The following is an 11,042-nucleotide window of genomic DNA, read 5'->3' on the forward strand; positions in this document are numbered from 1 at the left end:
GAACATTACTCACGAATTGCTACACCTCTATATGCTTTAACTGGCAATGTTGATTTCTTGTGGACAGAAAAATGCGACCAGGCTTTTAAGGAATTGAAGAACCTGTTATCAACAGCTCCAGTCCTTCGAGGACCCAACTGGAATTTGCCATTTCAAATCTCAACTGATGCCTCGGACACAGCAATCGGTGCAGTCCTGGGACAAGAAGAGGATAAGAAGCCATATGCTATTTACTATATCAGCAAAAATTTATCCTCTGCCGAACTCAATTATACTGTTACTGAAAAGGAATTCCTGGCTGTAATACATGCTGTTAACAAATTTAGACATTATATTACAGGCTATCCTGTTGTGTTATATACAGATCATTCTACTATCAAATATTTGGCAAATAAACCTATTACGAATGCTAGAATAACCAGGTGGTTGATCTTATTGCAGGAGTTCGACATCACAATTAAGGATCGACCTGGCAAGGACAACCCTGTAGCTAATTTCCTCTCACGGATGCCGAAAGCAGTCGAAACAGCAGCAGTAGACGATCAATTCCCTGACGAGCACCTTTTTGCTGTTGCTGTTCGAACACCCTGGTATGCCGATGTCGCCAATTACCTCGGAGTCGGTAAGTTACCAAAACACTTAACCCCTCAGGAACGCAAGTAGATTGTTCAGAAAAGCACTCGCTTTTCATGGATTGGAGGCCATTTGTTCCATACAGGGGCAGACATGCAAATCAGAAGGTGTATTCGAGAAGACGAAATCTTCGACATTCTAAAAGCTTGCCATAACGGGCCATGCGGGGGACATTTCGCTGAAAAAAGAACAACACATAAAGTATTACAGACCGGATACTATTGGCCTACAATCTTCAAGGATGCGAAAAAGTTTGCACAAGCCTGTGACAGCTGCCAGCGAGCAGGAAAACCTGGCCAAGTCGATGAAATGCCTCTGAGACCACAATTGGTCATTGAGCCATTCGAACGATGGGCTCTGGACTTCGTTGGGCCCATCAATCCATCATCAAATCAGAGGACATACATTCTGGTGGCGACAGACTATGTTACTAAATGGGTTGAGGCCGAATCGTTACCTAGGGCTACAGAAGACTCTGTGATACAATTCTTGTTCCATTTGTTTGTACGCTATGGACTTCCGAGAGAATTAATCACCGATGGTGGACCACAATTTGTTGGAAATAAATTAGCTGCAACACTTAACAATTACCATGTCCAACATAAGATTACTACCCCATACCATCCGTAGGCAAATGGGCAAGTAGAAAGTAGTAATAAGGTAATAGAATCAATTTTAACAAAAACCATTGCATCGCATCGACGAGATTGGGCCACTCGACTATCTGAGGCGCTGTGGGCCTACAGAACCACATGGAGAAGCACTACAGGCTATTCACCCTATCAATTAGTGTTTGGAAAGCAGCCAATTTTCCCCATAGAATTCGAAATCCGAACGCTACGAACTGCACAGGAAGTCGGCCTAGATCTGAGTGAGGCACAAATCAACCGATTACAGCAGATTAATGAATTAGACGAGATCAGGCTCTCTGCATTACAGAATACAGCATTGATTCAACAGCAACGGGCTAAATGGCACGATGCACTGATAAAGAATAAAGTCTTTCATGAAGGAGACTGGGCTCTGTTATACGACTCTCGGTTTCAGGATTTCCCGGGGAAACTCCAGACTCGATGGCTAGGACCATACGAAATCCAGAAGGTGCACGATAATGGGACCCTTACCCTGGTCACAATTGACGGTTCTAGATATGCATTCAAGGTAAATGGCCACCGAGTTCGCCTTTATCGAAAGTCACTCACTCGGGAATCCTTCTGTCAACAGCTGCGACAAGATACTGATATAAAAATTTTAGGAGAGGAAGAGCAATCTTCCTCACCTATAGCTTAAGAAATTCATTTTATAACTTGTACATAGCATCTTGTATATATGTTTCCTTGATTTCTTTGTTTCCAAGTGTTCTTGTTGTTCCTTTGCGAAAAGGAATAGCACTGGTGTGTTTTTGCTGTTCCTTTGTGAAAAGGAACAACACTTGCGTGTTTTGTTGTTCCTTTGCGAAAAGGAACAGCATTGGTGTGTTTTGTTGTTCCTTTGCGAAAAGGAACAGCACTTGTGTGTCTCGCTGTTCCTTTGCGAAAAGGAACAACACTTGCGTGTTTTGCTGTTCCTTTGCGAAAAGGAACAACACTTGTGTGTTTTGCTGTTCCTTTGCGAAAAGGAACAGCACTTGTGTGTCTTGTTGTTCCTTTGCGAAAAGGAACAGCACTTGCGTGTTTTGTTGTTCCTTTGTGAAAAGGAACAGCATTGGTGTGTTTTGCTGTTCCTTTGCGAAAAGGAACAGCACTTGTGTGTTTTTGCTGTTCCTTTGCGAAAAGGAACAGCACTTGCATGTTTTGTTGTTCCTTTGCGAAAAGGAACAGCACTTGCGTGTTTTGCTGTTCCTTTGCGAAAAGGAACAGCATTGGTGTGTTTTGTTGTTCCTTTGCGAAAAGGAACAACACTTGTGTGTCTTGCTGTTCCTTTGCGAAAAGGAACAGCACTTGTGTGTTTTGTTGTTCCTTTGCGAAAAGGAACAACACTTGTGTGTTTTGCTGTTCCTTTGCGAAAAGGAACAGAACTTGGGTGTCTTGCTGTTCCTTTGCGAAAAGGAACAACACTTGCGTGTTTTACTGTTCCTTTGCGAAAAGGAACAGCACTTGCGTGTTTTGTTGTTCCTTTGCGAAAAGGAACAACACTTGTGTGTTTTGTTGTTCCTTTGCGAAAAGGAACAGCACTTGCGTGTCTTGTTGTTCCTTTGCGAAAAGGAACAGCACTTGTGTGTCTTGCTGTTCCTTTATGAAAAGGAACAACACTTGTGTGTCTTGCTGTTCCTTTGCGAAAAGGAACAGCACTTGTGTGTCCTGCTGTTCCTTTGCGAAAAGGAACAGCACCTGTGTGTTTTGTTGTTCCTTTGCGAAAAGGAACAGCACTTGGATGTTTTGTTGTTCCTTTGCGAAAAGGAACAGCACTTCAGCGTGACTGCTATTCCTTGTCAAAAGGAACAGCATTTGAGTGACTTTGCTGTTCCTTTCTCAAAAGGAACAGCATTTCCGATTTTCAGTGGCTCCTCTCAAAGAAATGGTATCCTATGAATGCCATTGTCATGTTTTTGTCCTTATGGAGGATGCTTTGTGACCATGGTTTCCTCAATCTTTTAGATACAGCAATGAACTTATGCCGTGAACATAAACCATGAGATACCGAAATCAGCACATCATAAATCGCTATCACTATGAGGCCAGTATGTATAAAAGAACAGGAGGAGGGACGTGAACTTTTAATCTTCACTGTCATTGTCATTTACCGGTACCATTGTTATTGGTGATCTTTATTTCCCTAAAAACTTTTTGATCACTACTTGGGAGTAAGAACGAATGATTTATATCCATCTGTTGGGATCGTAAGACTTCTTCCACCATTCCCCGCTCTTAAGGAGTGCGGAACCACCCTGATGTGAAAATAAACAAGAGAGATGCTCTGCAAAAGAAAACAAAAACAAAATATGAAAGTTGTCAAATGCAGGATAGGAGGTCTCATTCAGAGCCGGCCTACCATGATCATAAGGGTGGAAGCGAAGTGGCATTCCCATAATGGCCACCACACCAGGGATATGGTCCAAAAATAAATTAACAAGAAAATCTTGGAACAGGAGGTCTCATCGTGAGCCAGCCTGACCACATTTCACGCCTACCTTGTGAATGGCATTATGACTATCTGGTCACCAAGCCAGCATAATGGCCTGCATTTTGACAAAGCACTCTTCAAAATATACACAAAGGATCATGGTTCCGGAGGGTGAGATAAACAACTCTGCCAAGGTTATGAACACCTGTTGGCAGCAGAGCTCTGTTAATGGCATCGAAGTCGTAATATTTACACCAACAGGTATGATATTAAAATCTTTCTGTCTCTTATATCCTCCGCATGTATCATATGTCACACCCCGATATATTTATCGCATGAACATTACCACCAATCATGGCAACGGAACTGACAATGACTACTGGAGACTTCATACAGCTGACAGACGTCCAATCCCCCGGTTCCTCATTATATCACGCAGGCTTATATAAAACGCGATCCACCTTTTTGCCTCGGTTTCGGCATTTCATTGTTCTTTTACAACATGGCATACTTTCATATGATGTACTTGATGATTGCACTCCCGACTGACTGCTGCTCCTCTCTTTGACGGCTGTGGGCAACCTATCAGATCGCGGGGGGGGAAATAGCCTCATTACTCCATGGGTTACGTGGCTGCATACCATTTGGGCAAAATAATGTACAAGGAAATGGCATGATTTAACGGTATGATGCTTCCATCTCACGGAGACTGCCGTCCACGATCTCTTCTTTTTGTTGCATGCCCTGTGTAGTCCTTTCCTAAATTGGCATCGATCATCCTTTTTGCGTCGTAAATACCGCAAACAATTGCTGTTCCATTTCTGAGTCCATTTCTGAGTTGAATCATGGGCGGAAGGACGGTCCGGAGCGAACCTCACAAGCTGACAGTCTCCGATGCTGCTCGTAAAATCCTGGAAAATGCAGGATGGTTGAATTACTTCAACCGCCTACAAGAATCAGATGAAGCAGTAGCATTGGAATTCCTGCAGAATTTGCAGGAAAACTACTCCGTAGTAGGAGGAAAGCGGATAGAGGATACAGAGGATATCATCGCGGAAGTCTCAGGATTACCAGCTGTTGGACCCAAATGGGGGCTGAAGAAAGAGAGATTACAAAAAGCTATGGAAACTTTCCAGGACCAAGGCCAAAGCTTGACAGTCAAAGGGAAAGGAGTTCTGTCGGCAGCACTAGGGGAACCCTGGACCGAGCTAGCAAAGACAATACAAAGCTATATCACCTGCGAAGGGAGAAAAGACGTGGTAAGACCTCGTCATCTGAAACTCTTAGTTGTTTTAAAAGGAAAATGTTCTGTAAATCTTCCTGCGCTTTTAAATTCGTTACTGCATGGAGCGGCCCAAAGCCTGAAAAAGGCCCAGCACATAGACACAGTCGTTAGCCACCATGGGCTGATTCGGTTGATAGTGAGCCATGGTCTCACTCAACAGTAGAGCACTTGGGAGGAATTGGTCGCAATAGTCGAAGGGGGATCGGCTGTACCACCTCCAAAACCTGAACAATCCTCTGGCATGCCGGAACGATTAGAGAAACGCAAGAAGTCAGCAGCAGAGAGACATGCCACTTCAAAACGGAAGCAACCTCCCGATATGCCAGAGCAACCAGAGAAACCCACAGAACCTACTGATACTCCCGACCAACTTGAGAGGCCAAGGAAGTCAGCTCGGCTGGCCCGGATACGAGGAAGGTTGGAAAGAATTCAGGGAACAACGGCCCAGCCAATTGAAATTGCAGATGAACCTCCAGAATCAGAGGGAAGACCCTCCGAAGGAAATGCTGAGCAATCGGAGGCCGAGACTGACCAGCCGGAAGGAGAAATTGAAATAGGACATGAACCCTCGGAGGAAGAAGAGGCCACTAAACAGGGCAATCGGGAAGAAGAAATTGCACAGCCAGGGGGTAGCCCGTTGCAAGACCCTCCAAGTGAGGAGGAATTGGCAGCAGTTCTAGCCAATATGGGGGAATATGGCCAGGACTCCAGCACAGGAGGTGTCCCCGACGGTCCCACAGAAAGAGAATTACCCGAGGAAATGCATGCAGAAGAGGCAGGGGGAGAAAACCTGTCTGGCCATGATAATGAAATGGAAGATAACAGTCTAGGACAATCTGTCCCCAGGATGCCGGAAGATATCACAGAAGACGCAAGCCTAAGAACCAAACCCTCTGCCGAAACAAGGGAAATTGCGAAATTAAGAAAGAAGCAGCAGAGGTTGCTGGGCACTATAGCCAGACTCCGGCAGCAGATTCGAATGCTAAAAGCTAGTCTGAGGATACAAAAGACTGCAGAGAAAAGGAAGAGGACCACGGTAGCAAGAACCCCAAGGACGAGAACTCGCTTTGATGGACGAAACCCCATCAAGAGACCTACTGCCGAGGAACAGTCTGCTGTTCCAAATAATAATGAGGAACAGGGTGCTGTTCCAAATAGCGCGGAGGGACAGACTGCTGTTCCATCTGGCCTTGAAGAACGAATGGATATCCCAATGGAACAACAAGAGGCTCCGATGGCAGGAAGACCACAGCAACCCTTTGTTCGCATTAAGAAGGAAACATAAAACAAAGAAGTCCAAACAGAAGCACCGCCCTCGGGCGTAATTCGGGTCCGAAATTCAAAGCAACGTAATAGGAAGGTCCAGGTTAAACTCCCAGCCTCTACGGCTGTGTGGAAGAAGGACCCAAAAACCAGAACCTTGCATAAAATGATGAAGGAAGCCCAGCAAGAAGCCGAGCAATTGCAAGAACAGACAGTCCCCAAGGAAAGATACGAAGAGCTCCAACAGCAACTTCGAGACATCAGTCAGTCTGAGAGCCAGGCCTTTGAAGGATGGCAGAAGGAGCAGGAAAAGGTTGCTAAGGTAACTCGTCGATTCGATAGTGTTGTTAAGCAGATGGACACCGTGTGTTCCTTATATAATGATGTTTTGACTTGTAGGGCCCCTGCTAAAAATTATGCTTTAGTTTTGCTTGAACGATATCTGAGATTAAAAATAAAAGCCGTTAGGGCAGGAGCACCTATCCACATCAACACTGTTAATGATTTTATAGACTGTTGCAAGCACTATGGAGTTAGAGTTCAGAGGTCATTATGCGAGTTTTACCTGCACAATCTTGTGCTAGACCAGGAAACTGATTTAAATCCTGGCCCTTTTGTTGGCGATGTACAATTCCAAGCCTTCATCTCATTTGGGGTTAATCAGGTGAAATGGCTCAGAGCTTATAACACCTTTTAGAGACAAGAAAATAGCCTAGACTTGTGGATACGAGCTGAACCTCGAGACCCGGTGACGCTATGGAGAAAGCATAGGAGTCTCATAAGGACCCCAGGAGTCATTGAGATAATAGGGCCCATGCACGAAGACTTGATCCGAAATGGTCTGGAATATTTCCTGACTATTAAAGATCTTGCCCTCGATGCTGCACAATTTCGATACCGGACTTCTAGTCCAAGCATCCAGCTCAGGGAACCATTCAAATATGAGAATTTTGAGCTGGCTACCAGCCGGTTGAACCTTTATGGGGAACGGATTCTGCAAGCAGGGCCATCCTGGTTAGGGTATCGATTTCGCAGTCCAATTATTTGGCACCCTGCACCCGGATATCAGGCCTTATATGAGATGCATGCAGATCAAATAGACCAGTTCTTTGACCATCTAGTTGCTCATCACGGTTGCCGGCCTCCTCACGAGATCCCTTCTCCGGCCTATTCTCTCACCGCCTTGCACCTCAACTATAATGTTTTCATGAGGCCATGAAACAGGGTAAGCAGGGGGGTGTGTGGAGCACCTGGAAGGTATGCTTTTGACTAGCAATTTAGTGGTTTTTCAATAATAGTTGTAACCTTTTCTGCATTATGAGTTCAAAGAAGATAAAGGGTTTTGATAAAATGTGCAACAATCGATAAAAGAAGCTTAAGTGCTAATGATTGACGTTTTCCATGCAGGAAGACGCGAAAACAAAGGATCGGCGATTGAAAGCAAGAAGCAAAGGGAAAATAACTACTGTCCCGCCAACAAGGAACCGGATGTGGACAAGATCAAGTAAAATTAGAGCCGAATAGCCCAAAGAAAGAAGGCGGGATACTGAGACGGAGAACGTAAGAAGGGAAAGAGAAGAATCGAACGATTAGCGAATCCCTCAGGATCTTTGATCCTGAGGGATCGCTGCTTTAAGTTATCTTTTGATTATCTAGATACCTCCGTCATTTCTGTTATATAAAGGCACCACGCCATTGAACGAAGGAGGCCTGTCTTTGTAATTTTCCATTCCAGAACCAACTGTAATTATTGAGTCTCTCTGAGACCTGACTTTGTTATACTTTTGTTGATGAAATTAATATAAAAGACTTGGTGTCCATTTCGTCTCTGCATCTGGAGTAACCTCAGGCGATGTTCCATCGGTAGCCAAGGGCCCAGCTCCGACGGACACTTGCTTTTGTACTATTATACTGTGTGGTTTGTTTATTTCCATTATTTTAGTAATCTGATACATCTTCTATATGATATGCTATGTTTCGTTATAACTGACATCTGAATGAGTTCTTTTATCTCATGTCTCTGCATTGTATAAGTGGATCTATTCGAATTGCATCTTTCAGCTATTTCTGTAGCGGAATGTTGGTATGAATGTATCGCTATCAGATCTAGGTGAAATAGTATTTGTAAGACTTGAAAGCAATATTACTTCGTTCAGGAACATAGTCGTATCATCCATTATTCTCAGATTGCTGTAGTAGTAGAGAACGTGTACATACGGTTGCGGATTGCTGTTCCATTATTGCTGTTCCATTTATCATTGCTGTTCCATTTTCTTTACTGCTGTTCCATTTCCAGATTGCTGTTCCATTTTACTTTTCGTTGCTTGATTTACCTGCCTTTGTTGTTTTAGTGTGAGAGCAGGCCCAAGGATGTCGTGAGCCTCAGCGAGACGCTGCTTAGCCCCAGACCTATAAGTCCATGCTCTGATTTCCTTTCTTTATCAGTTTCTAAAGGGATAGGTTATTGTTTCCATACCCTTGACTGATTAACTGCCTTGCGTGATTTTATCTGTTGGGTTAGTTTCGTTACAGCTTAGCATCTGTTTCCTTTCAGACCATTAGGAAACTATACTACCGAGCATTACTCGGACAAACAGCCTCGGATTGAGTTACTCCTTGCAATAACAAAACGTTCCCGGATTGACTTATTAATGTAGGATAATTAGCAGTGTGAGAGACCCTAGTTACAGCTCTACAACAAGCTTTGATGGAAAACTTAGAGAGAGCTAAGTTTGTCATCACTTACCTGGAGCAAGAAAACAAACAAATAAGTCATAAACAGGTCCTCATGGAACATGAGATACTGAAGACAAAGAGGCAAAGTGACAAAGAGGCTCATGTCACTTTGACTCCTATCGAGCAAGAAATCGAACAAGATATTAATGAGGATCGGGAGGCCAATCTCGAGAGAGTCAACATGCATTTGGAGAGGCTACTAAACAAGGCTGACAAGGACCATGCTTTGCTGAGACACATGGCTTATCATTACATGACACGAAATATGAGTGCAAAGGCCCGGATAAAGAGCTTGAAGGCAAAATTGAGCAAAGCAACAAGAGAGGAAAAAGAGGAAAAAGAGTAATATCGGCTTTTAATCTTGGCTGAGGCTTCCTTGGCCCATCATAACACCCCATAGAGAACCTCCAGCCCACATTTCGAGAAATTTGGGGAATTTTTGGTCACATGACAAAATTTTGGGCAAAATACAGGGTTTTTCTCCCTGTAGCGCGGCGCTAAAAATATAGAGCTCCAAATGAGGAATGATTTTAATTTTTGGATTCAGCATGGAAAATCACGACTACTGGTGCCCGGACAAGAAATTTGGGCAAGATCTGAGTCTCCAGGAGGTCAAAAACACCCAAAAAATGGCCTCTCTGCCCCTTTTTTGACACACAGGAAGCAGTCTTGGGAGAATGGAGATTTGGAGGGGCAAATGAGCACCAAATTCAGAAATTCTAGTTGGGTTAGAAAGTAGATAGGACAAGCTTTCCAACAAGCCCACTTGGGCACATTTTGGACACCTACAAGTGCCCCAAAACAGGCCCCAAAGTAGCACGGTTCACAGAGGAAAAATTGCCAAATTTGCTTCCATTTCGCGAAATTTCGATTCACGACTTCTCCAAGTGGGCCCGCTCATCTACACTTCGGTTTTTTAGCACCAAAGGCGACATTTAAAGAATTTTCTTTCCATATGGACTTCTATCCAAGTGGCTAAGGAAGGAAAACGATCACCCAAGCCAAATGTCATGTTTGTAGCGTTGCACCTCTAGCTGATGGTTGGCTCTTCATCTCCATTTTGTAATGATTCGAGTAACTGCCCAACCCTTAGGCGTTCTATCTCTTCATGGCACATTCTATATATTGTATGTAAGCTATTTTCAAAGGGTTGGTTGGCTTGTAACTTCTGGGAGACTGTGGGAAATAAACTCTGCTTCTTCACTGTATATTTTTGACAGAGAATTAATGAAAGGCAATGCCTCTATTTCATGAGATTCTTGTGGTTGTGAGTGTAGCAAATGTGTCTCTTATGTTTTCACATGTATTTTGTTATGTTTCATAATTCAATTCATGTTCATTTCCAGTGAAATTTTCTAAGTGAGATTAGGTAGAATTCAATTTTATTGCTCTGCCTGTGGGAAAATTTCATGTTCAGTGTTCTTCTTCTGTTGAAAAGGATTCATGTTCCTATGCCCTTTTCACACTCCTCAAAAATCTCTTCGTTCCACATTATTCCAAACTAAATTTCTACACTTTCCGCCTACCTTGCCTCATGAAGTAATATGTGCCTTTGTATTAAATTCTCTGTTCTTTGCTGACCGTTGGTCCCATACCATCCTAGAAGCTCAGTCATTCATAATTTTTTTTTCTTGTATCCCTATTCACTTACTAGCCTAAGATCAATATTTCATTGTAAGTCATCTCAGACCGTTTTTTGCTTATCTATTCACTGAGCGTGACTCGGAGAGAGCCCTCTCCTGTTCTGGTAGGGCTAGCTACCAGACTGAGCGTGGTTTGTGGTTACCCTGAATTTTGCCTTCCTTCAGCCTAGGGCAAATTTAGGTGCTAACACAACGCATAAGGAGAGTAGAATGGAGGAAGAGAGAGAAGAAAAGGTTGGAGGATGCAGAGAGGAAGTTGCAAGAAATAGAGAAGAATCTTAAAGAAGAGCAGGAGCTAAGAAGGAGAGAGAGGGAAGAGAAGTAGTAATAGGAACAACAAGAAAGGCAGCGCACAATGACAAAGAAAATTGCACCTACACAAGTTGAGGAGTTAGAGAAACCAGCAGATGAAGAAGAGG

Source organism: Pinus tabuliformis, chromosome 4_1 (genome assembly GCF_031772625.1).
Source record: "Pinus tabuliformis cultivar Carrire ecotype Pingquan chromosome 4_1, CPIR1, whole genome shotgun sequence".
NCBI classification, from domain to species: domain Eukaryota; kingdom Viridiplantae; phylum Streptophyta; class Pinopsida; order Pinales; family Pinaceae; genus Pinus; species Pinus tabuliformis.